The following is a 27,968-nucleotide window of genomic DNA, read 5'->3' as shown; positions in this document are numbered from 1 at the left end:
TGTTCTCAGGATTTGTACAATTGGTTTTACTAAATCAGTCAAATACAACAGCTCCCAGAAGTCACTGCTGTTTAGATGGAACTCCTGGGGTGGAAGATTGTGCCTAGCAGCCATGGGGCCATCTGCCTACCGGCCCAAGAACCTCTCAGCAACTCCCCTGATGCCCAAATCCCCTTCCCTCTGAGATGTGTCCCTTCTTAAGACTCCTGGGGTCTCTCCAGAGCACTTTAACTCCATCCCCCTTCCTTCGGGTGCACTCTTTCTACTCTGTCCCCTAAGCCTTTGATGTCCCCTTCCCTCTGAGATGTGTCCCTTCTTAAGACTCCAGGGTCTCTCCAGAGCACTTTAACTCCATCCCCCTTCCTTCGGGTGCACTCTTTCTACTCTGTCCCCTAAGCCTTTGATGTCCCCTTCCCTCTGAGATGTGTCCCTTCTTAAGACTCCAGGGTCTCTCCAGAGCACTTTAACTCCATCCCCCTTCCTTCGGGTGCACTCTTTCTACTCTGTCCCCTAAGCCTTTGATGTCCCCTTCGCTCTGAGATGTGTCCCTCATAAGACTCCAGGGTCTCTCCAGAGCACTTTAACTCCATCCCCCTTCCTTCGGGTGCACTCTTTCTACTCTGTCCCCTAAGCCTTTGATGTCCCCTTCCCTCTGAGATGTGTCCCTTCTTAAGACTCCAGGGTCTCTCCAGAGCACTTTAACTCCATCCCCCTTCCTTCGGGTGCACTCTTTCTACTCTGTCCCCTAAGCCTTTGATGTCCCCTTCCTTCTGAGATGTGTCCCTTCTTAAGACTCCAGGGTCTCTCCAGAGCACTTTAACTCCATCCCCCTTCCTTCGGGTGCACTCTTTCTACTCTGTCCCCTAAGCCTTTGATGTCCCCTTCCCTCTGAAATGTGTCCCTTCTTAAGACTCCAGGGGTCTCTCCAGAACACTTTAACTCCATCCCCCTTCCTTCGGGTGCACTCTTTCTACTCTGTCCCCTGAGCCTTTGATGTCCCCTTCCCTCTGAGATGTGTCCCTTCTTAAGACTCCAGGTGTCTCTCCAGAGCACTTTAACTCCATCCCCCTTCCTTCGGGTGCACTCTTTCTACTCTGTCCCCTGAGCCTTTGATGTCCCCTACCCTCTGAGATGTGTCCCTTCTTAAGACTCCAGGGTCTCTCCAGAGCACTTTAACTCCATCCCCCTTCCTTCGGGTGCACTCTTTCTACTCTGTCCCCTAAGCCTTTGATGTCCCCTACCCTCTGAGATGTGTCCCTTCTGAAGACTCCAGGGTCTCTCCAGAGCACTTTAACTCCATCCCCCTTCCTTCGGGTGCACTCTTTCTACTCTGTCCCCTAAGCCTTTGATGTCCCCTTCCCTCTGAAATGTGTCCCTTCTTAAGACTCCAGGGGTCTCTCCAGAACACTTTAACTCCATCCCCCTTCCTTCGGGTGCACTCTTTCTACTCTGTCCCCTAAGCCTTTGATGTCCCCTTCCCTCTGAGATGTGTCCCTTCTTAAGACTCCAGGGTCTCTCCAGAGAACTTTAACTCCATCCCCCTTCCTTCGGGTGCACTCTTTCTACTCTGTCCCCTGAGCCTTTGATGTCCCCTTCCCTCTGAGATGTGTCCCTTCTTAAGACTCCAGGTGTCTCTCCAGAGCACTTTAACTCCATCCCCCTTCCTTCGGGTGCACTCTTTCTACTCTGTCCCCTGAGCCTTTGATGTCCCCTACCCTCTGAGATGTGTCCCTTCTTAAGACTCCAGGGTCTCTCCAGAGCACTTTAACTCCATCCCCCTTCCTTCGGGTGCACTCTTTCTACTCTGTCCCCTAAGCCTTTGATGTCCCCTACCCTCTGAGATGTGTCCCTTCTTAAGACTCCAGGGTCTCTCCAGAGCACTTTAACTCCATCCCCCTTCCTTCGGGTGCACTCTTTCTACTCTGTCGCCTAAGCCTTTGATGTCCCCTTCCCTCTGAGATGTGTCCCTTCTTAAGACTCCAGGGTCTCTCCAGAGCACTTTAACTCCATCCCCCTTCCTTCGGGTGCACTCTTTCTACTCTGTCCCCTAAGCCTTTGATGTCCCCTTCCCTCTGAGATGTGTCCCTTCTTAAGACTCCAGGGTCTCTCCAGAGCACTTTAACTCCATCCCCCTTCCTTCGGGTGCACTCTTTCTACTCTGTCCCCTAAGCCTTTGATGTCCCCTTCCCTCTGAGATGTGTCCCTTCTTAAGACTCCAGGGTCTCTCCAGAGCACTTTAACTCCATCCCCCTTCCTTCGGGTGCACTCTTTCTACTCTGTCCCCTAAGCCTTTGATGTCCCCTTCCCTCTGAGATGTGTCCCTTCTTAAGACTCCAGGGTCTCTCCAGAGCACTTTAACTCCACCCCCCTTCCTTCGGGTGCACTCTTTCTACTCTGTCCCCTAAGCCTTTGATGTCCCCTTCCCTCTGAGATGTGTCCCTTCTTAAGACTCCAGGGTCTCTCCAGAGCACTTTAACTCCACCCCCCTTCCTTCGGGTGCACTCTTTCTACTCTGTCCCCTAAGCCTTTGATGTCCCCTTCCCTCTGAGATGTGTCCCTTCTTAAGACTCCAGGGTCTCTCCAGAGCACTTTAACTCCATCCCCCTTCCTTCGGGTGCACTCTTTCTACTCTGTCCCCTAAGCCTTTGATGTCCCCTTCCCTCTGAGATGTGTCCCTTCTTAAGACTCCAGGGTCTCTCCAGAGCACTTTAACTCCATCCCTCTTCCTTCGGGTGCACTCTTTCTACTCTGTCCCCTAAGCCTTTGATGTCCCCTTCCCTCTGAGATGTGTCCCTTCTTAAGACTCCAGGGTCTCTCCAGAGCACTTTAACTCCATCCCCCTTCCTTCGGGTGCACTCTTTCTACTCTGTCCCCTAAGCCTTTGATGTCCCCTTCCCTCTGAGATGTGTCCCTTCTTAAGACTCCAGGGTCTCTCCAGAGCACTTTAACTCCATCCCCCTTCCTTCGGGTGCACTCTTTCTACTCTGTCCCCTAAGCCTTTGATGTCCCCTTCCCTCTGAGATGTGTCCCTTCTTAAGACTCCAGGGTCTTTCCAGAGCACTTTAACTCCATCCCCCTTCCTTCGGGTGCACTCTTTCTACTCTGTCCCCTTAGCCTTTGATGTCCCCTTCCCTCTGAGATGTGTCCCTTCTTAAGACTCCAGGGTCTCTCCAGAGCACTTTAACTCCATCCCCCTTCCTTCGGGTGCACTCTTTCTACTCTGTCCCCTAAGCCTTTGATGTCCCCTTCCCTCTGAGATGTGTCCCTTCTTAAGACTCCAGGGGTCTCTCCAGAACACTTTAACTCCATCCCCCTTCCTTCGGGTGCACTCTTTCTACTCTGTCCCCTAAGCCTTTGATGTCCCCTTCCCTCTGAGATGTGTCCCTTCTTAAGACTCCAGGGTCTCTCCAGAGCACTTTAACTCCATCCCCCTTCCTTCGGGTGCACTCTTTCTACTCTGTCCCCTAAGCCTTTGATGTCCCCTTCCCTCTGAGATGTGTCCCTTCTTAAGACTCCAGGGGTCTCTCCAGAACACTTTAACTCCATCCCCCTTCCTTCGGGTGCACTCTTTCTACTCTGTCCCCTAAACCTTTGATGACCCCTTCCCTCTGAGATGTGTCCCTTCTTAAGACTCCAGGGGTCTATCCAGAACACTTTAACTCCATCCCCCTTCCTTCGGGTGCACTCTTTCTACTCTGTCCCCTAAGCCTTTGATGTCCCCTTCCCTCTGAGATGTGTCCCTTCTTAAGACTCCAGGGTCTCTCCAGAGCACTTTAACTCCATCCCCCTTCCTTCGGGTGCACTCTTTCTACTCTGTCCCCTAAGCCTTTGATGTCCCCTTCCCTCTGAGATGTGTCCCTTCTTAAGACTCCAGGGTCTCTCCAGAGCACTTTAACTCCACCCCCCTTCCTTCGGGTGCACTCTTTCTACTCTGTCCCCTAAGCCTTTGATGTCCCCTTCCCTCTGAGATGTGTCCCTTCTTAAGACTCCAGGGGTCTCCAGAGCACTTTAACTCCACCCCCCTTCCTTCGGGTGCACTCTTTCTACTCTGTCCCCTAAGCCTTTGATGTCCCCTTCCCTCTGAGATGTGTCCCTTCTTAAGACTCCAGGGGTCTCCAGAGCACTTTAACTCCATCCCCCTTCCTTCGGGTGCACTCTTTCTACTCTGTCCCCTAAGCCTTTGATGACCCCTTCCCTCTGAGATGTGTCCCTTCTTAAGACTCCAGGGTCTCTCCAGAGCACTTTAACTCCATCCCCCTTCCTTCGGGTGCACTCTTTCTACTCTGTCCCCCAAGCCTTTGATGACCCCTTCCCTCTGAGATGTGTCCCTTCTTAAGACTCCAGGGTCTCTCCAGAGCACTTTAACTCCATCCCCCTTTCTTCGGGTGCACTATTTCTACTCTGTCCCCTAAGCCTTTGATGTCCCCTTCCCTCTGAGATGTGTCCCTTCTTAAGACTCCAGGTGTCTCTCCAGAACACTTTAACTCCATCCCCCTTCCTTCGGGTGCACTCTTTCTACTCTGTCCCCTAAGCCTTTGATGTCCCCTTCCCTCTGAGATGTGTCCCTTCTTAAGACTCCAGGGTCTCTCCAGAGCACTTTAACTCCATCCCCCTTCCTTCGGGTGCACTCTTTCTACTCTGTCCCCTAAGCCTTTGATGTCCCCTTCCCTCTGAGATGTGTCCCTTCTTAAGACTCCAGGGTCTCTCCAGAGCACTTTAACTCCATCCCCCTTCCTTCGGGTGCACTCTTTCTACTCTGTCCCCTAAGCCTTTGATGTCCCCTTCCCTCTGAGATGTGTCCCTTCTTAAGACTCCAGGTGTCTCTCCAGAGCACTTTAACTCCATCCCCCTTCCTTCGGGTGCACTCTTTCTACTCTGTCCCCTAAGCCTTTGATGTCCCCTTCCCTCTGAGATGTGTCCCTTCTTAAGACTCCAGGGTCTCTCCAGAGCACTTTAACTCCACCCCCTTCCTTCGGGTGCACTCTTTCTACTCTGTCCCCTAAGCCTTTGATGTCCCCTTCCCTCTGAGATGTGTCCCTTCTTAAGACTCCTGGGTCTCTCCAGAGCACTTTAACTCCATCCCCCTTCCTTCGGGTGCACTCTTTCTACTCTGTCCCCTAAGCCTTTGATGTCCCCTTCCCTCTGAAATGTGTCCCTTCTTAAGACTCCAGGGGTCTCTCCAGAACACTTTAACTCCATCCCCCTTCCTTCTGGTGCACTCTTTCTACTCTGTCCCCTAAGCCTTTGATGTCCCCTTCCCTCTGAGATGTGTCCCTTCTTAAGACTCCAGGGTCTCTCCAGAGCACTTTAACTCCATCCCCCTTCCTTCGGGTGCACTCTTTCTACTCTGTCCCCTAAGCCTTTGATGTCCCCTTCCCTCTGAGATGTGTCCCTTCTTAAGACTCCAGGGTCTCTCCAGAGCACTTTAACTCCATCCCCCTTCCTTCGGGTGCACTCTTTCTACTCTGTCCCCTAAGCCTTTGATGTCCCCTTCCCTCTGAGATGTGTCCCTTCTTAAGACTCCAGGGTCTCTCCAGAGCACTTTAACTCCATCCCCCTTCCTTCGGGTGCACTCTTTCTACTCTGTCCCCTAAGCCTTTGATGTCCCCTTCCCTCTGAGATGTGTCCCTTCTTAAGACTCCAGGGTCTCTCCAGAGCACTTTAACTCCATCCCCTTTCCTTCGGGTGCACTCTTTCTACTCTGTCCCCTAAGCCTTTGATGTCCCCTTCCCTCTGAGATGTGTCCCTTCTGAAGACTCCAGGGGTCTCTCCAGAGCACTTTAACTCCATCCCCCTTTCTTCGGGTGCACTCTTTCTACTCTGTCCCCTAAGCCTTTGATGTCCCCTTCCCTCTGAGATGTGTCCCTTCTTAAGACTCCAGGGTCTCTCCAGAGCACTTTAACTCCATCCCCCTTCCTTCGGGTGCACTCTTTCTACTCTGTCCCCTAAGCCTTTGATGTCCCCTTCCCTCTGAGATGTGTCCCTTCTGAAGACTCCAGGGGTCTCTCCAGAGCACTTTAACTCCATCCCCCTTTCTTCGGGTGCACTCTTTCTACTCTGTCCCCTAAGCCTTTGATGTCCCCTTCCCTCTGAGATGTGTCCCTTCTTAAGACTCCAGGGTCTCTCCAGAGCACTTTAACTCCATCCCCCTTCCTTCGGGTGCACTCTTTCTACTCTGTCCCCTAAGCCTTTGATGTCCCCTTCCCTCTGAGATGTGTCCCTTCTTAAGACTCCAGGGTCTCTCCAGAGCACTTTAACTCCATCCCCCTTCCTTCGGGTGTACTATTTCTACTCTGTCCCCTAAGCCTTTGATGTCTGGAGTCCACCACGCATCTACACTGTGTGTTTCTTTTCAGCAGAGGGCATTGACTGCAAAATCACTTTTAATTGGAAAATATGCAAATAAACGCTGACGGTTAAGAACATAATGTACAGTTTAAAAAAAACAAAAAACAAAAAATCTGAGCCACCCACCACCACGTCCAAAAAAAGCAAATATAACACCAGGCATGCAACACATGATCGTGCATAAAATATACAGATATATACAATGTTTCACTTGTGCGTGCGACCCACGCTTTTGCCACTTCGTTTAACAAATAATCACAAAAAACACGTGTTGCTAATACCATGCAACTTAGTAGCATTTATTAGAATCAAGCATGAAAGGCTGCGTTTGCCCTGCTCTGCAAACACACTGCCGACTTTAATTGAATTACTTTAGAATGTATTGGTTCAATCAAAAGTCATTTTGATAATACATTTTCTCATAAACAGCCCTTTATCGAGTGAAACAAATACAGAGGGGTGACACTGAACAACAGGACAATAGCAAACAAAGGTATGCCCAAGTCAAACAGGCACCATTACATGTGGGTTTGAATCAGATTCAGCACGACGGACACACAGCATGAGCGCATGTACTTACAGTCAGTGTAAAGCGCTGCGAGGCGTCCTGCGGCAGTCAGCGGTGCTAACAGAGCGCTCACACGGGAGCTGCTCTCAAGAGCTGCTCAGACGGGAGGTGGGAGCTGCTCAGAGGGGGGGGGGGGGGGGGGGGCGGGAGGCTGAGCCTGTGCGGTTGCACTGGACTCCGCTCACTGTGGGATCTTAACAGGTTTCTGAATCAGGCTTCTGAGCGCTCCGTGGTTCTGCAAGGGAACTGAACAAAACCGACACTCACAATCCTCGCTGCAACAGTTTATTGGCTGGTTCAACTTCCGGCAGGCAAGGAAGTGATCTTAGGAGTGAATTGGTTCATACGTGTGCGCTGATATATCTGGTTATTTATGTTTTATATAGCTCTTCGCTTCTTCCGAGTGTGTCAGTGCGCTTTATATAGCACACTGCCATATAGGGCCCCTGGAATTATGCGGTTGTGTGGCCGGGCGTTTTTCACATATTTATGAATGTGCCACATTTACCCCATAGTCCATCATCTGCTACAGAACCTGCAGATTTTAGCATTTTTTTTGTATTTCTGACTCAAACGTTTCAAAAGTTACCAAAAAAGCAGTAACACGAGTTGCCGCGCAGTAGAAGGTTGGCTGTCACATTTCTGTAGCTTATTGCCATGTTCGGGTTTTAAACCTTTACTAATGAGGTGCAACCTTTGCCCAGACAGTACTAACAAGAGTAACAAGCATTTGCAATGCAATAGGTCTCGCATTTACAAGAGTTTGAGCTATGGGCATTGTAAATGACAAAGCCTTTTATTTATATGTTTAGAAAATTTGCAACCGATGCGTAAACATGAACTTTGTACTTGTAAAAGAGGCGCAGTTACTGCCAGACTTGCTACTTGTAAGCAAGGACTATAAGTACAAAGTGAATATTTACGCACCACTTGCAGGTTTTGAAAACATATAAATAAAAGGCATTTTCCTTTACAATGCCAATTGCTCATAACTCCCACAAATGCATTGTTCCATGCATTCAGTCCATCAATCAATCCGTAGATTTGTAGAGAGCTTCCGGACCCCCCACATACCCCACGACCCCAGGGTATCCAGGAACTGAGGGTGAGCGGCAGAGAGCATTTATGACTACATATCGAGTGCCTAAACACACCTGTGACTGACAAGGCATTCAGTAATGAGCCAGGCATGTCTATGCATTCGCAGATATTGACCGGTACTCCGCCCATTTCTCTGCACATGACTAGCTTGCACCTTGCCTGCTCTATCGATAAATAGGGTTTCCTGTACTATTGCTTTATTTGTGGTTCCCTGCTATAATTAGCTGATTCTCGGTTCTATTCTCATTCTATTAGTGTTGTGTTTTCGATGGTGGCTTGTGTTTGGTACCAATGATGGGTGTCACAGTAAAGTTTTGTTTTCTAGTTGGCATTAAACTATTTTTAAGGAATGTGGCCGGGTTCTTTTTTTATTTTTCTTTGCATTGCAAACTTTGGTTTGTTACACAAGAGTTGCTTTAGTCCTTTAAAATATCCAGTCATTCAAATCTCAACTCGAGTTACAAATAAAGTATCTGCAGACAAGTGTTTTGTGTTTGTTCTTAACCACCACATGTTGCGTGAATTTTGGCATCTGATATTGCACACTTAGGACATTCTCAGCTTCTGTTCTCTCTGAGTGTGTTGCTGTGTTATACCCTGGCCTGTGTGTCCAGGATACATATCTGTGCGAAGCACTCTTCATTTTTTGTCCAGGATATGGGTATTTGATTAACTCTGGGCAGTGAACTCCGCTGCGCTCGCAGAGTTTGCGGAGTTTCCCCCACTCCGCGTTACACAGAGATCCCGGAGTTCCAAAAAAACTCAGCTTCGTGGTGCATAGCGTAGTTTTTTTCCTCGCTCGCGTTCCTCAACGTCAAGTTGGCGACAGCGAGCGAGGAGAATCAACCTCCTGGCAAGATATGTCCTTGTTTGCAAAGGTCAACATCAAGTTGGTGAGCGCGAGCGTGGAAAATCAACATTGCAGGAAGATTTCTCAATGCAGATGGGGTCGAGTTTCTCGTTGCGAGTGGTCACGTATGCTCGCGACAGCTCGTGTTGAGAAACTGCCCGTTTGCATTGAGAAAGTTGATGCTCACGTAAAAATCTACTCTAGTTGCAGAAAAGGAAAGCAGGGACCGCTTGCACTGTGCATGGTGCCGTTCGCAATGATTGAACAGTGCTGACAAGCATCCGGAACTGTGCAATCACAGCGAACGGCATTTTTCTACCGTACTCCGCCTCTCGCATAGCTCCGCGTAGTGCAGCAGAGTTTTTGGTGCATTTCGCGTAGTTCCGCATAGTGCAACTCCACAAACTACGCCCAGGGTTATATTTGATATCGTCTCAATGCGCACTTTAGAATATGTATGTCTATTTCGCTTTCTGTGTGCCCTGAGAATGTTGGTGCCTGACAGAGTGACTTGCATAAAGCTGGGTCTGAACTGCCGTGGCAAAATGAGCTAAAGAATGATGATGGATTCAACCCAGATCTGTGACTGATGGTGAGTAACTGAAAAATTTCAGCGCTCCGTCCATATTCTCCTTGTGTTTGCTTTGTTCTCTCTAAGTCTCAGGGTATGCCCAGATATGGGTCCCTTGCTCTCCATGCAACTGGAGTCAATCTAGCCTGGCTGATGAAAGGGTGAAACCCCAAAACCGGTCCCAGGATGCTTGTTTCCAGTTCAGGGAAGACATGGCTTGGCAGTTCAGGCTGCACTGTTCCCATGAGGCACAGGGGCAAGACTGATTTGCATATAGCTGGTTCTGAACTGAGGTAGCAAAGTGAGCTAAAGTGCAATGATGGATTCAACCCAGATCGGTGACTGGGAGTGAGTGTCTGAAATGTTTCAGCACTCCGTCCATCATCTCCTCGTGTTTGCTTTAAAGTATTTGTGCAACATCTAAATTACAGCACCACTGTGAAAACACCACAGAAAGACTCCACAGCAGTTTAGAAAAATAGAGGGTATTTATCTGAGTAAAACAAAAGCAAAATGACAAAACTCCGATCAGTAGAAGTCAAGATAAGAATTTTTAAAGATTAAATCCCAAAACAGTGCTTAGAAGTCAATAGCGCTAAAAGGTTACCTGAGGTCACACTAGACCAGAGTAAACCCAAAGTTCAGGCAGACCACAATGGCTCCCTGAAAAAGTACCTTGTATGGAGCAAGCGTCGCCGTTGAGGACGCCCTGCATTGGTTCTGACTCACGCAGTTGGGTTAATGTGCCGAAGTCGAGCCTCACAGTCGGTGTCGAAGCGTCAGAGCTAAGCCTTGCAGCAGCAGCATCGCATCAGCGCTGCACCCTCATCGAACCTAGCAGTCACGACCCACGTCATCATAGAATTGGTACTGCGTCGGAGGGTACTACATAGCTTCCGAATAATGCAAAGGGGTCACTGCATCAAATTTTGCAGAAAACAGCTTCAGAACCCACTTCTGAGGCCAAGGACTGGAGGGGGCCCCTCAGGCAAGGGTAAGATTCACAGACGGCAGAGTCCAGCAGCACTCGCAGCGTTGCAAGAAGTCGTTTATGACGCTAATACTTCAGAGAACAGGAGGTAAGCCAACAAGCACCAGGAGAAACTTAGGTTCAAATATGTTGACAGCAGGTCCAGCCCCTCTCACTCCCAGGCAAGAAGTAGCTTTCAGCAGACCAACACAGCAACGCAGGATGCAAAGTGGCAGTTCTTCCTAAAGCACAGCAGCTCCTATTCCAGGTAGAAGGTCTTTGGTTCTAGCAAAGTTCTAATTTGATGGTGTCAGGGCTCCAATACTTATACCCAAATGTGCCTTTGAAGTGGGTGAGACATCAAAGAGGCATTTGAAGATCACAAGGTCGCTGCCTTTCCTTCCCCAGCTCCAGACTCACCACAGGGGGGCATGCAGCTCTTTCTGAGGGAACAGGCACAAGGTGCAAGTGTCATCTCCTCCCTCCCAATCTTCCTCAGGAAGGCCCATCAGCCTGGTGATAAGCCGTCAGGATGCAAATGCCGCACCCCTTCTCCCTTTGTGAGACTGTCTAGAGGGAATACACAAAGGCCTGCTACCAACCCAGACGTGTATATGGAAAGGAAGGCAGAGGCACAAAATGGTTAAAGTCGGAAAATGCAAACTTTCTAAACGTGCCATTTTCAGGCATACAATTTAAAATCTTACTGCACCATCAGTTGTGATTTTAAATTGTGAGTACAGGGACACTAATCTCCAAATCTCTGCCTTTTTTAAGGCAATCCTAATGTTAATTTATGGGAGAAAAAGGCCTTGCAGTAGTGAAAAGCAAATTCTCTTTTTCACGACAAGGGCACGTAATACTCAAAAGTGTATGTCCTACCTTTACATACATTGCATCCTTCCCGTAGGGCTGCCTAGGACCTCCCATAGGGGTGACTCATATGTAATAAATGGGATGTTAACTTCCAAGGTCAAAAAGGCAGTTTAAAACTGCACACACAGGTTCGTCAGTGGCAGGCCTGAGCCATGTTTGAAGGGCTCCTGGGTGGGTGGCACAATCTGTGCTGCCGGCCCACTAGAATCATTTAATTTAAAGGCCCTGTTCACATATACTGCACTCTACTAGGGACTTATGAGTAAATTAAATATGCCAGTTGTGGATAAGCCAATGTTATCATGATTTGAGTACAGACCGTATGCACTTTAGCACTGTTGAGCAGTGGTAATGTGCCCAGACACCTAAAGCCAGCAAAAATGAAGTCAGGAAAACAGGAGGCCATGAAGCAAAGACTCAGGGGAAACCACACCAAGGCTGCCAGGTCTCACACACGGGATAAGTTATTTATCAAGTGTGATTAATACCACATATTACAAGTTGTTTTTAACACACTAATCCCCACATGATACGGTAAATGCTGTATGTTTTTCCCCATTGCATTTTGACCGGTTTGACCTGCCGAAATGTAACAAAGGTTGAGTTGTTTAACACATCCGCGAGTTATCAAATGCGTTAAATACCTAACAACTCATGATTCCAACCCGTGCATAAACAGGGGTTTATGCATTGGTCGAATTAACCACCAAACTCATAATCAAGCTCAACATGTTTCTGCAGGTTCCGCTGCATAGATGGCTGTGATGCTAGCCTCTGTGTTTTGCTGGTGCTGAAAGTCATGGACCTCACATGTAGCAAAGTGGTGTCACCTCATTTGTAATGCACTAATATCACTTTATTCTAACGCCCTTATTATGAGTACATTTTGATCCCTGTCAAATGGGAGTTTGCTCAAGGATTGAATAGTGAGTTGTGTTATAATTCCTGCATGAGTGTTTACCCTACCATGGGGTACTTGCCGCATGATGTAATTAGTGCACCTCCCACAATTTTTCCCTAACAACTTTCATCAAGAAGATTGGGCAACATCTTTCAGGGAAACATAGTTGGAAAAAGGCAACACATGCAGAAAATAGTGCCATCGACATAAATTCCGCATGTTATGCCTCATTCTGGCATGGAACATGCGGACTAGGTGATATTAATTGCACCCATTAAACATCCCACGCCGGGTAACAGTAATTCCCATGTGCGGTGAATACCACTGCCTTTTCACAAAACTCACATCTCAGTGTCCCCTGGACACTTAAGAGGAACCTGAAGCCCCCAAGAGGAAGGGTGCCTTTGGGTACCTCTTCTCCTGGGACACTGGGTGCACCTGTGCTGATGCTGACAGTGCAGCACGCGGTCCGTGGACCCCACTCCCTTCCCCATTGGGCCATCCTCTAAAGGCCACGCAGTTGCGTGTGTTCAGGCGTGGCTGAAGGCTCCCGAGGACCATCAGACACACCTCCAAAATGGCGCCCTCGGTGAGCATGATAAATGGGTGCCACCTCTAGGGTGGCGCAGATTCAACTTCTCCATGCAAATGAGGGAACGCCCCTTTGCCACTGCGTGGGTGCAAACATTTCCCGCATCTTCTGCAGCTCAACATGGAGCAGAAGAACGGAAATGGGCACTCCTGGGCAGAGGCGCAAATAGAGACAAATTTCAGAGGGGGCTACTAAAAATGTCGGGGGGCTCGTTCTTCCAGCAATATGCAGAGTGGAGCTGCAGGTGCTCTAAGAAGGGGTGAAAACACAACAAAGCCTCGTTAGCATGTGGATGGCCTTTTAAATACCTGTGAAGTACTCAGGTGCGGCTGTGTGTGCCCAGGAAGCTGTCTCAGCCCGGGCTGATACACACGAGGGGGGGGGGGGGGGGGGCAGGGGAGGGGGGGGCTGCTGAAGCCCTTTGAGCTCAATGGGCGTTGTGCGCCTGCTCCCGAGGCACTGTATACAATACACCTGTTCTGTTGTATGTCTTAGTTCTGTCACGTTCAAGAGTGACGCAAAGTTACAACTGGACGTACTCAAGATGCAATGCATGGTGTCCAATTGGCGAACAAAAGGGGCTTCCATCTATGCATGAACGGACTGGGGAGAGACAAGAGTGGTGTGGCCGCCGCGTCAGGAGTCAGACGGCACGGTGCAGGTGGAAAGTGGCTGAAAATTCAAAGGTACCCACAATTCGCTCTATGTCTGCCAAAAACAGTCCCTCCACTGATGCCTCACTCACTCCGGTCCACTTCTGGTGAAAACCTCCTCGTTTCTCAGTAAAGGAAAGGATGCTTTGGACCTGGGAAAGGATTCTAGCGCTGAACTCTTCTTCCTTCTAGGCACATGGGGGCATATTATCAAGAACGGTGTTAAAATTATCGCCGCTTTAGCGACAGGAAACTGCAGCTAAAGCGGCGATAATGAGCTTGATAAAATGCCCTTGTGAATTCCCATAGAAGCCCAGGTTCAACCAGAACATGGGCTTCTATGGAAATCCACAAGGGCATATTATCAAGCCCATTATCGCCGCTTTATGCCGCTAAAGCAGCGATAATTTTAACGCCGTTCTTGATAATATGCCCCATACTATCTCCACCATCAGTCCCTCAGCAAATGTTGGCCAGAAGTGGCCGTTCTGCAACCAGTGACGCCTGTAAAAGTTTGTGTTGAAAGTTTTCAAAGTGTATTTTCAGCAGTGTTTCAGTCCAGGAGAAGGGGTTCATTTAAATAACCTGCCTTCTTTTAAACAATACTCTTTCTGACGATGAGGAGAACTTTTAATGAAGGTTGGGAATAATTAACATTTCCTCTTGGAGATGACGCCTCTCTGAGGACCCTGGTATTCTGGAGATTGCCCCCTCGACACCTCAGTGACCCCAGGCGCTGGATCACCTAACAAGGACTATTCACCACTTAAGTGCCTTCACTTAAGCAGTGGCTTCTCTCAGAAATGAAGGTAATTGATGGCTCTCGTTAGGCAGCTGTTAAGTGCCGGCAAAGATGCAGAGTGGCCAGGAGTTCATTAGTCAAGGCTGTGCTCGGAGAGGAAGTCAAAACACTGCTCATTACTGTATCCCGCATCATATGAACACATCAGAGGTGGGGCCAGGTCATGGCGAGAGAAAATACCTGCCTGTGCTGCCCAACAACTGATATCCCGCGTTAGCAAAGAGGACAATCTCCATAAGTGGCTTCATGCATCATAAGCAACTTAATCATCCCTTCTTTACATCCTTTGTTGCTTCCTTTGCTCCCCTCCTTTCGCCACCCTCCAATTCTTTGTTTATTCCTTCCTTCTTTCCCTGCCCACTCTACTACATATCTACTGCCTTCCCTTTCTTTCTTTCTTTCTTTCTTTCTTTCTTTTTTTCTTTTTTTCTTTCTTTCTTTCTTTCTTTCTTTCTTTCTTTCTTTCTTTCTTTCTTTCTTTCTTTCTTTCTTTCTTTCTTTCTTTCTTTCTTTCTTTCTTTCTTTCTTCCTTGCTTTCTTTCTTTCTTTCTTTCTTTCTTTCTTTCTTTCTTTCTTTCTTTCTTTCTTCCCTAGTCCTTCCTATTTTCCTGCTCTCTGCTCCATTGCTTCCCTTCTTCCTTCTTTTCTCTATCCTTCCTTTCTTATTTCACTCGTTTAATCCTTTATAATGTCACTGCCCTGTTTACCACTTCTCTATTGCCTTCCTACTTTTATTTTTTCTTCTATCTTTACTTTATTTCCTTCCTTTCCTTTATTTCTTCCTTCCAAGCCCTTCCTCCTTTACAATCTCCCCCTTACCTTCTGTTCCTCTTCCATTTCTACTTCCTTCCTTTCTTCGTTTATTTCTTCCTTCTTTCCCCTTCCGTCTCCCTCCCTCCCTCCCTCCCTTCCTCCCTCCCTCCTCCCTCCCTCTTCCTTCTTTACTAACTTGTTGCTCCCTTGCTTTATTTCTCCCTACCTGCTCCCCTTATTCTTGAGTCCTTTCTTTCTTCCTCCCTTCCATTACAGATTTTCCTCCTCCTTTCCTGGTCACTGCCCTAATTCTTCTTCCCTTTCTTCCATCTCTTTTCTGTCCTGCTTCCTTCATCCTACTGTTGCAGGGATTCTGTGGAGTCACAGAACGATGCTTGGGGTCAAAGGGCCTTAGTAGGCAGGGACAAAGTCATCCTGCTACCTGAGTACCCAGGAACCTGGGACCGACTAGCTATAGTGTCTCACTTGCCCTCTTACTCATTCATAGAGGAACAAGTGATTAGACCGCCCAGAACACAACACTAACGACCTTCTTAGGAATCGCGGTTGCAAGACACACCTTTGCGCTCTCACACTTGTACTAGTCCACAGTAATTTCTGACAGAGACACAAGGTAAGTTTAAAATGTTTATTTTCACTATTGTGTCCTAGTATGCAGTATATATGCCACAATAAGTAAGATAATGTTTAACACCAATATGGTCAGCATAGTTAGTAGTCCATAAATCAATAAAAGAGCGGTCATTATATAAGACAGAGTAGCCTAACCTCTCTCCCCTTCTACAGAAGCAAAATTATTATATATCAGAACATCTCTGGGTGTTAGCAAAAGACCCCGTACCTTAGTACATAGGTGAAAGTCCTACATCTCAGGTGCTGTCACACTCCTTTCCCTCCAAGTGTGTGTGTTACCTATCTGTGTATACCTATATGACAAGAATACGTGTTCCTAAACAACAGCTGCATCTGCATGTTTTGTGTAAGTTCTAGGGCCTGAACAGAACACAATAACAAGGGACATGGTTGTTTGACCTTGTCTACTGTGTTCAGCCTAAATTCTAGGAAAGAATAAAACGCAAAAACAACAGCAAGGTCTGTGCGAAAGTACAGTGCGGCACAAAGCAAAATAAGTTTGTGTAGTAGCATGGGCAAAGTAGAGAGCAGTCTGCAACGTGCTCATGCTAACATAGGGAAAACGACAATCGGCCTGCACGGGACATATGACACTCTCCCCTTGGTCAGGATGGAAGCACTAAAATGATGAAAAAGTGCAGTGGGCACGCTGGGGGGGGCGGGCGGGCGGGGAAATCGCGCTTGCCGGAGACCATAGAGAGAATCAGGGGCAGCTAGAGCTTCTCCTGATTAGGGGTTTGCGCATAAAAATGTTAGCATACGCTGGAGCAGCACAATTGCCCATTGAAGTCCCAGTGAAGTTGAAGGTCGGAATCAAGGTTTGGATGTAACAGGGTGTCTTCGATGGCTTCAAGAACCAGATCATGTGAAATAGAAGTATATAATGATTTACCATATACAGTGCATAGCCACATTTCTTCATCCGCCTCAACAGAAATTTGGTTGATTCTGGAAATAAAATCTGTGGTGTCCCTAATGTAAATTCTCATGTTTAGAACAAAAGGTTGTAAGTATGTATCGAGAAATTTGCCTACAGGTTCGTGGAGACTCACTCTAGTGGAGACAATAGCTCTGAATGGGGGCAGGTCTACGTTTTTATGTACTTTAGGTAACATGTACATTACGGTCAATTTAGGATTGGTTTGCATCAAGTATATACTCACTTTCTCAGTGATAACTCCATTATCAACTGCTCTTTTCAATACGAGTTTAAGGTTGTTGGAAAACTGTTCGTGGGATTGTATTCAAGCATAGAGTAAGTCTCAGTGTCCATGAAATGATTCTGAACCTGTTGCCTGTAGAAGCTGGTATCCATGATTACCAATGTCCCACCGTTGTCAGCGTTTTGACACGTGATGGTAGAGTTGTTAGCTAGGCGTTTCAACGTTCTGCTTCTTTAATGGTTAGATTGTGATGTTTGGATTTCTTCTGAAAGTTGAATGACTGCAACTCATGTTTGACTAGGTTCTCCAAAATATCAAGGCTTTTATGGCTGACTGGAGCCATGTAGGCACTTTTTGGTCTTAAGCCCCTAAACAGGTCATCTTCTTCAGAGTCGCGTTGTTCCGAGACCGAGACCGAGACCGCCCTCATCGCCGCCACCGACGACATCCGAGCCCTGATGGACAATGGAGAAACAGCGGCCCTCATCCTCCTAGACCTCTCCGCGGCATTCGACACGGTCTGCCACCGCACCCTAGTACGGCGCCTCAGCAACGTCGGAATCCAGGACAAGGCGCTGGAGTGGATCACCTCCTTCCTCGACGGGAGAACACAGAGAGTCCGCCTACCACCGTACAAGTCAGAGGCCACCGAAGTCATCTGCGGCGTCCCCCAAGGATCATCTCTGAGCCCCACCCTCTTCAACGTCTACATGAGCCCCCTCGCGGCCATCGTACGCAAACACAACCTCAGCATAATCTCCTACGCCGACGACACCCAGCTGATCCTCTCCCTGACCAACGACCCCGCCGCCGCCAGAGCCAACCTGCACGAAGGGATGAAAGAGGTAGCCGAGTGGATGACGACCAGCCGCCTGAAACTGAACTCGGACAAGACGGAGGTCCTCATCCTGGGCTCCTCTCCCTCCGCCTGGGACGACTCCTGGTGGCCTCCCGCCCTGGGCACCGCACCCAAACCGACAGACCATGCACGCAACCTGGGCTTCATCCTGGACTCCTCCCTCTCCATGACCAGGCAAGTCAACAACGTCTCCTCGGCATGCTTCAACATCCTACGCATGCTACGGAAGATCTTCTGGTGGATCCCCACCGAGACCAGGAAGACCGTCACCCAGGCCCTCGTCACCAGCCGACTGGACTACGGCAACGCCCTCTACGCCGGGACCACCGCCAAGCTCCAGAAGAGACTCCAGCGGATCCAGAACGCCTCAGCCAGACTCATCCTCGACATCCCACGAACCAGCCACATCTCCGGACATCTGCCAGACCTTCACTGGCTCCCCGTCAACAAAAGAATCACCTTCCGCCTCCTCACCCACGCACACAAAGCCCTACACGACCAAGGCCCGAGCTACCTCAACAGCCGAGTCAACTTCTACGCTCCCAACCGCCACCTCCGATCAGCCAACCACGCCCTCGCCGCCGTCCCCCGCATCCGAAGAGCGACTACAGGAGGAAGGTCCTTCTCCCACCTGGCCGCCAAGACCTGGAACTCCCTCCCGACCGACCTGCGCCTGACCCAAGACCACCTCTCCTTCAGGAAGAAGCTGAAGACCTGGCTGTTCGAGCAGTAGCGGCTCCCCCCCCCCCAGCGCCTTGAGACCCCACGGGTATGTAGCGCGCTCTATAAGTGTCACTGATTGATTGATTGATTGTTCAACAATATTTTCGAAAAAATGTATTCTTTAAGTGTAAATTGCTCATCTCACACGTACATGCTGTTCACCTGGTTTTTAAATCTTATTTACTTTTCTACACCCATTGACACTACGCTTGAGCTCACCTTCATTTCTACCACTCTAAGGCTCTTTCACTATGCGCCAGGTAAACCTTGCTCAACGCACGTATTCGAGATCACCCTGTTCAACTATAGGTGACAGGAGGTATCAGTTTACTATTTTGCCTCATACAATGCTTGTGCGTGCCCTACCCATATATCAATAAACCATCAATTTTCACCATTCTTTATATGTTTCACTGCAGTGTGTGGTTTATGTACTTATGTTGATAAGCATTCTTGAAGTGACACTTGCTGTAGGTTATTGTTACGATTTGGTTTACCAAGGTTTCGTGTGATGGTGTTGTTGCAATCTGATAAAACCGCTTAATGGTTGGTTCCCTCATATTATCATTGCTTTATCATTTTTTGTAGATTTTGTCCCCTTTACGAAGGGCTGCAATAGCCCGAAATGTATCCGGAGAAATATGTAAAAACGCTTGATGGTCGCATTCAGTCATATTTGATGTTCTGATATGAGACACCAATATCAATCATAGAATAAATTCTTCATGTATTCATCGTTCTATTGAAGATGTAAGCATTTTTTTGCATGTTTTATCAGAAACTTTAAATGCCCGCCCAGCGGGTTCTACGCTGTGCTCAGGGGGACGTCCCCTAATCAGGAGACGCTACTTTTTCATGTTGATTCCACACTCTTTGACCAGAGAGTGAGACCCCAAAGGCACGCAACAAATTGAACAACTTGTTAACTTTGGTTGTGCATGTTCTAACATACATTAGGCACTAAAATGATGACAGAGGTGAGATGATAAGCAGAACCAAAGCATGTAACAAGTTGCATCTTGAGAGCGACTGAAAAATAGAATTGCCTAATTAGAAGGAAAGTATTGTGCTCAAAATATATCACGTGGGAAGTACTACACATCAATTGAAGGTCAGAATATTACAACACTTACGTGCAATAACCAACAAGGATCACAATTATCCCATGGTACGGCATTATGCTGAGAATCAGGTAGCAATAATAGAAGTCTAAAATTCTGGGGCATAGATAGGATCCCCAAACACATACGAGGCGGAGATCGAGAAACTAGATTAAGGGTTCTTGAGTCCAAATACATCATGGACCTAGATAGCAAAATCCCTAGGGGTTAAATTGTGGAGAGGAAATATCAACACATATTGGCATTTAAGCAGCAGGTAACTTAGCCCGGCATCCTTGTGAAATGATGAGTGAACAGTTGGGCAATTGCCAGTTTTTAACCACCTACACGTTTTAATGAGTGCAGCAATGATTCACTAGTAATTGAGATATCACAACCCAATGTAGGGGGTGATAAATAACCACAATTGTGATGGAATGATGGGAGCAGGCTTGCCCCATTGGATATCTCATGTTTCATTGCGTAATCTCAAACTCTTTCTTTAGGCAATTATCACTTAATAAAAACTCAGTACTCAGTACATTAGTCAAATAGACACTCACCTCATTTCCCTTGCACCGTTCCCTCATCCCGCACGATATGCACGTAAACACTAGGCTTGCCCCCTACAGATCCTGCTGACTATGAATGACATGAATGACCCATAAGTCTACTGAAAACGGGAGCACCCAATATAAATATTTCATATGTGGTTAAGAATTAATGTGCGGAATTGTGCTGTACTCAAATATTATTTAAAAATATTAAATCAATGTAGCAATACGCACTCAGTACGCCGTAATTACATTACCCACCAATCTGATAACAACGGGAGCAGCTGATTGATTGTTAGGTTTACAATAGTATATAATTATGCAGAATTCTGCTACATCAGGACATACCAAAACTGGGGCAGTTACACACATTAAATGTGCGGAAACTACATTACCCACAAACCATCAAGTGAGTATTGACAGGGTTGGGAAACTCGCGAATGAATACAAAGCTTTTGCGAAGGTCAGCGAACATAGCAATATGTACAAAGAAATAAGTCCTTACAAATGATGTCTATAAATTGAAATGCAATGATATAAATTGTATATATGAAAAAGATACGAGCAAGACATTGCAGTATTTTCTCTATGTCTGTTAACAGAGGAAGGACTTATATACTTGAAAATACAAAATGGGGGCTACTTGATAAAGGCAAAACCCCGAAACGCGTCGTCTTTAGTTGTTAAGTGCACAATAAAGTTTTTTATGTGCTGGACTTACCTGGTGTGCCGTCTTTTCCTTGATACCAATCACAAAGGTGAACGGAAGCAGTGAATGACATAGAGTATGGTGGCTGCCGCCATCCACGGCATCAGCGTTGTCAGGCTGAGGATTGCATGAGCAGCGAGTTTGGACGCCATATATAAATATATATGTATATATTTAATTTAAAATAATGAATACACTATTATCTTTAATCTATTTTGAAACTTTAAAATGATATAAAAAAAAAATATATATATATATATATATATATATATATATATATTCACTGAAAAAAACATAGGTTATAGACCATATATAGTTAGGAATTCGCATTTACAAAACCTTATTTTACTCACACAAAACCATTGAAATTCCATATATAGTTAGTTGCACTAACTATATATCGCGCACCCGCAATCCACTGCTGATGATGTCACATATTGCATCATTCATGCCATGGTCAGTGACATCACTGATGACATCACTGATGACATCTCAAATGACATCACTGATGACATCTCAAATAACATCACTGATGACGTCACTGATGACATCTCATTTGACATTACTGATCACATCACTGATGATATCATTCATGTGATAATACGATGAACCTCTTCAGACTCTAATATAACCTTAGATACAATCAGTGTAAACAGACACTCACAGACTGTCACTCCTCCATGGAGTTACTCACACACCTAGTCAGTCATGCAAAGAATCAATCACACCTCCATTTCCTCAACTATACAGTTATACAAACTTTACTTATTCAAACATATACTAACACATATTTACTCTCTTATACAATCCCTGATACAAGTTCACAATGATCCATACAGCCACTCACACATTCACTGGCTCTTATGCACAGTTATTTATATATGTCAACTCTCACATGTACTGTGTTTTACATATGTACTTACTTTGACATGTAGCACTGAGATATCCATTCACTCACCAATGCACACAGTCAACCGCCCATACAGCTGTTTCCACATGCACTTTTGAAACCATACATCTAGTGAATCAACTGCTCACACATCTATGCACAGAGTCATACACCTCCCAGCCACCCACACACACACTCAGTCTCCCATACAAATACTTGGGCAACCAATCAATAACCCATATAGTTACTCATATAGCTACTTATCAACACATGCAACAGTTTACAGAACAACAGACATAATGATGCACAAATTAAGACAGTTTAGTCACTAACCCATGCACTCAGTGAGACACATTTAATCACTCACTCATACAGTCAGTCATGCACCTACTAAATCCTTCATCCAGACACTTATACATCCACTCATTCTTCAATATGTAAGACATATTTTAACTTTACAGAAACATACAGTCACTGGATGTTGTCATCAGTGATGTCATCAGTGATGTCATTTGAGATGTCATCAGTGATGTCATCAGTGATGTCACTGACCATGTCATGAATGATGTAATATGTGACATCATCAGCAGTGGATTGCGGGTGCGCGATATATAGTTTGTGCAACTAACTATATATGGAATTTCAATGGTTTTGTGTGAGTAAAATAAGGTTTTGTAAATGCGAATTCCTAACTATATATGGTCTATAACCTATGGTTTTTTCAGTGAATTTTCAAGGTTTTGTAAATGCTAATTCCTAACTATATATGGTCTATAACCTATGGTTTTTTCAGTGAATTTTCAAGGTTTTGTAAATGCTAATTCCTAACTATATATGGTCTATAGCCTATGGTTTTTTCAGTGAATATATATAAATACATACATATATAAACATATATCATCTGTATATCTATATAAATACAAACATAAATGCATGCATACATATACTTATATGCATACAGATGCATGGTATTTACATGAAAGTTGAAAAAACACTAATAAAAGCAAAGCTAAAAAGCCACCTCATTACAAACAGAATGGCTTTAACTTAAACGAGGGTGAGATCTATTGCATTTTCAATGCTTGTTTACTTTGGTTCCATCAAGAAGGCATTCAGATGTGTCACACATTTGCCATAAATTCTGAATGTTAGCACTCTAGTTGCACATTAGATCACTGTAGTAAAGCTACTGCTCACCAGGGACGTCTGCTGCTGGTATTCAAAGTGCATGTTTCAGTCTGCATGTCAGAATGTTTTTAATGAAATAGAAGAGGATTTGAGAAGTCACTCAAAATGATCCCTATTTTTTCTTTCTGAAGCACTAATCATACTTTCTATGGCAAAATTAACCCCCTCATGTTGTTCCTTTTTAAATTGAGTGTTTTCAGACTTACCACTTCATTCCAATCAAGATGGCTTCTGGTGTGCCATACTTTTGTCATAAGTAAGACTGTTAGCGCTCTAGTTGTTCTTTAGAACACTCTGGGACATTCTGTCATTGGGCTATACTTGGGGTACATCTGAGTGATATTTGGGCTACATTTAGGCTCTTTTGTCTCTGGTGGCCATCTTGGGAGACTGTATGTCAGAATTTTTTTATGAAATTGAAGAGGGTTTGAGAAGTCACTCAAAATGTGCCCTAATTTTTCTTTCTGCAGCACTAATCATAATTCAAATAGGCAAAATATACCCCCTCATTTTGTTCCTTTTTAAATTAAATGTTTTAAGAGTTACCACTTTATTCCAATCAAGATGGCTTCAGGTGTGCCATACCTTTGTAATAAGTAGGACTGTTAGCGCTCTAGTTGTTCTTTAGAACACTCTGGGACATTCTGTCATTGCGCTATACTTGGGCTACATCTGGGTGATATTTGGGCTACATTTGGGCTCTTTTGTCTCTGGTGGCCATTTTGGGAGACTGCATGTCAGAATTTTTTAATGAAATAGAAGAGGATTTGAAAAGTCACTCAAAATGTGCCCTAATTTTTCTTTCTGCAGCACTAATAATACCTTCTATTGCATAATATACCCCCTCATTTTGTTCCTTTTTAAATTAAATGTTTTAAGAGTTACCACTTTATTCCCATCACGATGGCTCCAGGTGTGCTATACCTTTGTAATAAGTAGGACTGTTAGCGCTCTAGTTGTTCTTTAGAACACTCTGGGACATTCTGTCATTGGGCTATACTTGGGCTACATCTGGGTGATATTTGGGCTACATTTGGGCTCTTTTGTCTCTGGTGGCCATTTTGGGAGACTGCATGTCAGAATGTTTTAATGAAATAGAAAAGGATTTGAGAAGTCACTCAAAATGTGCCCTAATTTTTCATTCTGCAGCACTAATCATACTTTCTATGGCAAAATATACCCCCTCATGTTGTTTCTTTTTAAATTAAATGTTTTAAGAGTTACCACTTTATTCCAATCAAGATGGCTTCAGGTGTTCCATACCTTTGTAATAAGTAGGACTGTTAGCGCTCTAGTTGTTCTTTAGAACACTCTGGGACATTCTGTCATTGGGCTATACTTGGGCTACATCTGGGTGATATTTGGGCTACATTTGGGCTCTTTTGTCTCTGGTGGCCATTTTGGGAGACTGCATGTCAGAATGTTTTAATGAAATAGAAAAGGATTTGAGAAGTCACTCAAAATGTGCCCTAATTTTTCATTCTGCAGCACTAATCATACTTTCTATGGCAAAATATACCCCCTCATGTTGTTTCTTTTTAAATTAAATGTTTTAAGAGTTACCACTTTATTCCAATCAAGATGGCTTCAGGTGTGCCATACCTTTGTAATAAGTAGGACTGTTAGCGCTCTAGTTGTTCTTTAGAACACTCTAGGAGGCTGCAGTAGAACACAAAGCAATCAACTGACAGTCTCTGTCCTTGTTGGATGTACATGTTTTACTGAGAATGGCAGACTTCAATTTCACATGACTGAGAAAGATAATGTGAATTTACAGAAAATATGCTTTCAGTTTAGCTTATAGATCCCCTTCCAAACCACTGTGGGAAAATCATGAGATATTAGTTTTCTTTCAAACAATATTCATGATATCACAGCAGAAGGTTTTATCACATGGTAAAATCACCTTAGAACCCACCACAATTCCTAAAACGAGTATGGTACCATCAACAAATGATTTATAATGTAACTAAAGTCCTAAAACCCTCTATTAACTACAATGCTTTTTAATGAGGTGCTATCATGTATATTGGTCCCAAGATGGCTGCCAACACTTCTTGGATGAAGTACTGACAGCCAATCAGATCAGATGTGTGGTTAGGCTCCGCCCAGATATATATCTTTGTTTGAACCTAAATTACTCAAAATCCACTGGAGCACATATATTGAGACCTAGCAAAGGCACATCGGGCTAACAGTCCCTACAATTTTGCCAAGTTTCGTGCAAATCCATTCAGCCGTTCGAGCTAAAAGTGAGGCCAACCGCCCTATGGAAATTAACATGGGAAAAACGCGTTTTGGGACCCCCCTTTTTTCTCGGCCCCCCCTTGATGAAACCCCCCCAAATTGTCAGGGGCTGCTCAGAAACAAAATGTTCCATTTTCCTGAAAATTTCAGCCAATTCCGTCCACAAACGCCAAAGTTATTAGACATAGAATTTTCAAAAATCCCATAGAGAAAAAATCCTAACTATATATACCTACTGGCGACCGCCAGTAGGTAATATATATATATGTATCAATAATTTAAAATTCTATATTAAATTAAAACATTAAACTATTAGAAAATATTTAAACTTAAATTTCCCAATACAATCAGTGCAACAGTAGGGAAAGTGTTGGATAGCAAAATAATTCAATTTACTATTCCAACTCCAGTGAGTGCAACAGTAGGGAAAGTGTTGGATAGCGTAGGGGAAATAATTACTATTTCCACTCCAAAGAATGTGACAGTCCACCGTCAGGGACGCCCTTCGGCTGTCCTGCTAGCTGACATCGACAAGGCGTTCAACTCCTTGAGTTGGACCTATCTTTTTAAACTTTTGGAGACTGTCAACCTGGGACCCCGATTTTGCGCATAGGTTAAATTGCTGTATACAGATCTTACAGCCTTGATTCGTGTGGCCGGCTACCGTTCTGCCTCCTTCCCCATCCGCAGGGGGGCCAGGCAGGGCTGCCCCCTCTCTCCGCTCCTTTTCGTTTTAGCGATAGAGCCATTGGCTGCGTGGGTACGCTTGGATACGGTTTATCATGGACTGGTCTGGTCACCTGAGTGCTCGGACAGGATAGCACTCTATGCTGACGACGCGTTATTCTTAATTTCCGACCCTTGGGTCACCGGGCCGAGAGTGCTTCAGATCTTGCGGGTGTTCGGTAAAACGACAGAACTACATACCAACCGTCCAAGTCGAGACTTTTCCCCATATGTAGCGTACAGGGGAGTCAAACCTGGGCCTCGCAGCTGGTCATTGCGGACGAGGGGTTTAAATACCTCGGTGTCCATATCACTAGAAGTCCCACCATGGCATGGTCATGCAACATAGCCCCCTTGCTTCCGGCAGTACAAGAGGAGATAACGGTATGGTCCCACCTTCCCTTATCCTTATACGGCTGGTCTGCTATTTTCAAAATGGTGTCACTGCCGCTTGCTTTATAAGTTGCAGAATTTCCCGTATCCTATTCCTCCGTCGTGGTTTCTTCAAATCAATGCTCTCCTAAATAGATTTCTCTGGGGGGGGGGAGGGGCGATCTGGGTGGCTTTAGCGACCTGTATTGAATCCACCTATTGTGGTGGCATTGCAGCAGCGGATGTACGGCGTATTATTGAGTGTCTCAGCTCTTAGTCATCATTGAATGGTGGTACAATTCTCAGGCTGATCCGGCCTATGTGGTGGAGTGGCTATTCCTTGTGGAATACCCACTATTGGATCTCTTATACAGTAACTCGTCCTTGGCGGCTCTTCCCCCGGTCTGCCGTATGGTAATTTAGGTCTGGAGACGTGTATCCCGATTCATGGGCTGGTGGGATATGCTGACAGGCACGACTTCCCTTTGGCGGAGCACACACCTCCGGCTCGTCTCCACTCTAACCGGATTCCATTGATGGGATACTATAGGAATATCTGCATTAGGAGATGTGATGCGTGGACCCATGCTTAAATCCTTTCAGAGGCTGCAGGAGGAGTTTGACCTACACAAGTCCCAGTTCCATGAGTATCTTCAGCTCCGCCATGCCCTGTCCCCCCTGATAAAGCACCTTAAGTCCTTACCTGAATTCAACCCATTAGAGGGCAGACTGTTAATGGGGGATCTGGGAGGACACAAAATCTGCTAACTATATCAAACTCTGACAAGGCACTTCAAAACAAACGTACACCTGTCTAGGGCAGCGTGGGAGGCGGATTTACTGGCCCTCACTGACGATGACTGGACTGAGGCCCTTGCCAGCCCCAGGTATGCTGCCGTCTCCTCTAGGTACAGGTTGATTCAGTTCAAGTATCTTCACAGAGTATATTACACCCACCTTCGCCTTTGGAAGATGGGGGCTATTCAGTCCCCTACTTGCCTCCGTTGTATTTCTGATGATGGGTCCTTCCTCCACACGGTCTGGAGCTGCACTGCACTACAACACTTTTGGTCTGGTGTGTTGTCCTCTCTGGGGTGGGTGTTATACTGGGACCTTCTGGCGGATCCTCGACTAATACTTCTTCATGGCACGGAAGACATCGGGGGAAACAGATATAAGAGGCACCTTCTATTCCTCGGCCTCACCTTAGCCAAGCGCGACATTGCACAGCATTGGAAGTCTTCCTCCCCCCCTGGGGTGGCGGCTTGGAAAACAGCCCTAGATAAATGTATGTCGGCTGAAGTGGCGTTGTTTCAGGCACGGGGTTGCCCACAGAAACATGGGACGATTTGGAACAAGAGGGCTAAATACCGGGTTATTGACCTACCATCCTTTCACAGCCAGCGAATCCAGACCCTATTGAAAGACAAATCATCAATGACTCCCCAATCTAATGTGCTCATTGGCTGTGGCTGCGGACCTATTTTTGTGATCGTGTATGTATTTATTGGTCCATGTTGGAGTGTCGTGCAGGGTTGGGGGAGGGAGGAGAGGGGAGGAGTGGGATGTTGGATCGAATGTTTCGCAGATCTTCTGGTGAGGTCCTCTCCGGTATCTTTTGTATTTACATTTTGTCATTTGTTTGTATGCCGCTTACTGGGGTTCGCCCACTGGGTGTTACTGGGTGTTACAAACTCAAACTGTTAAAACACACAAAATGAGAGGTCAAAGCACTCAAATCCTGCACCGGTAAGTATATAATTTTGTAAGGTTTGGACAAAAGTAGTAGTGCAAGAGCT

Source organism: Lissotriton vulgaris, chromosome 3_2 (genome assembly GCF_964263255.1).
Source record: "Lissotriton vulgaris chromosome 3_2, aLisVul1.2, whole genome shotgun sequence".
NCBI classification, from domain to species: domain Eukaryota; kingdom Metazoa; phylum Chordata; class Amphibia; order Caudata; family Salamandridae; genus Lissotriton; species Lissotriton vulgaris.
The sequence above is the reverse complement of the archived record's forward strand: the minus strand, read 5'-3'. Positions refer to the sequence as shown.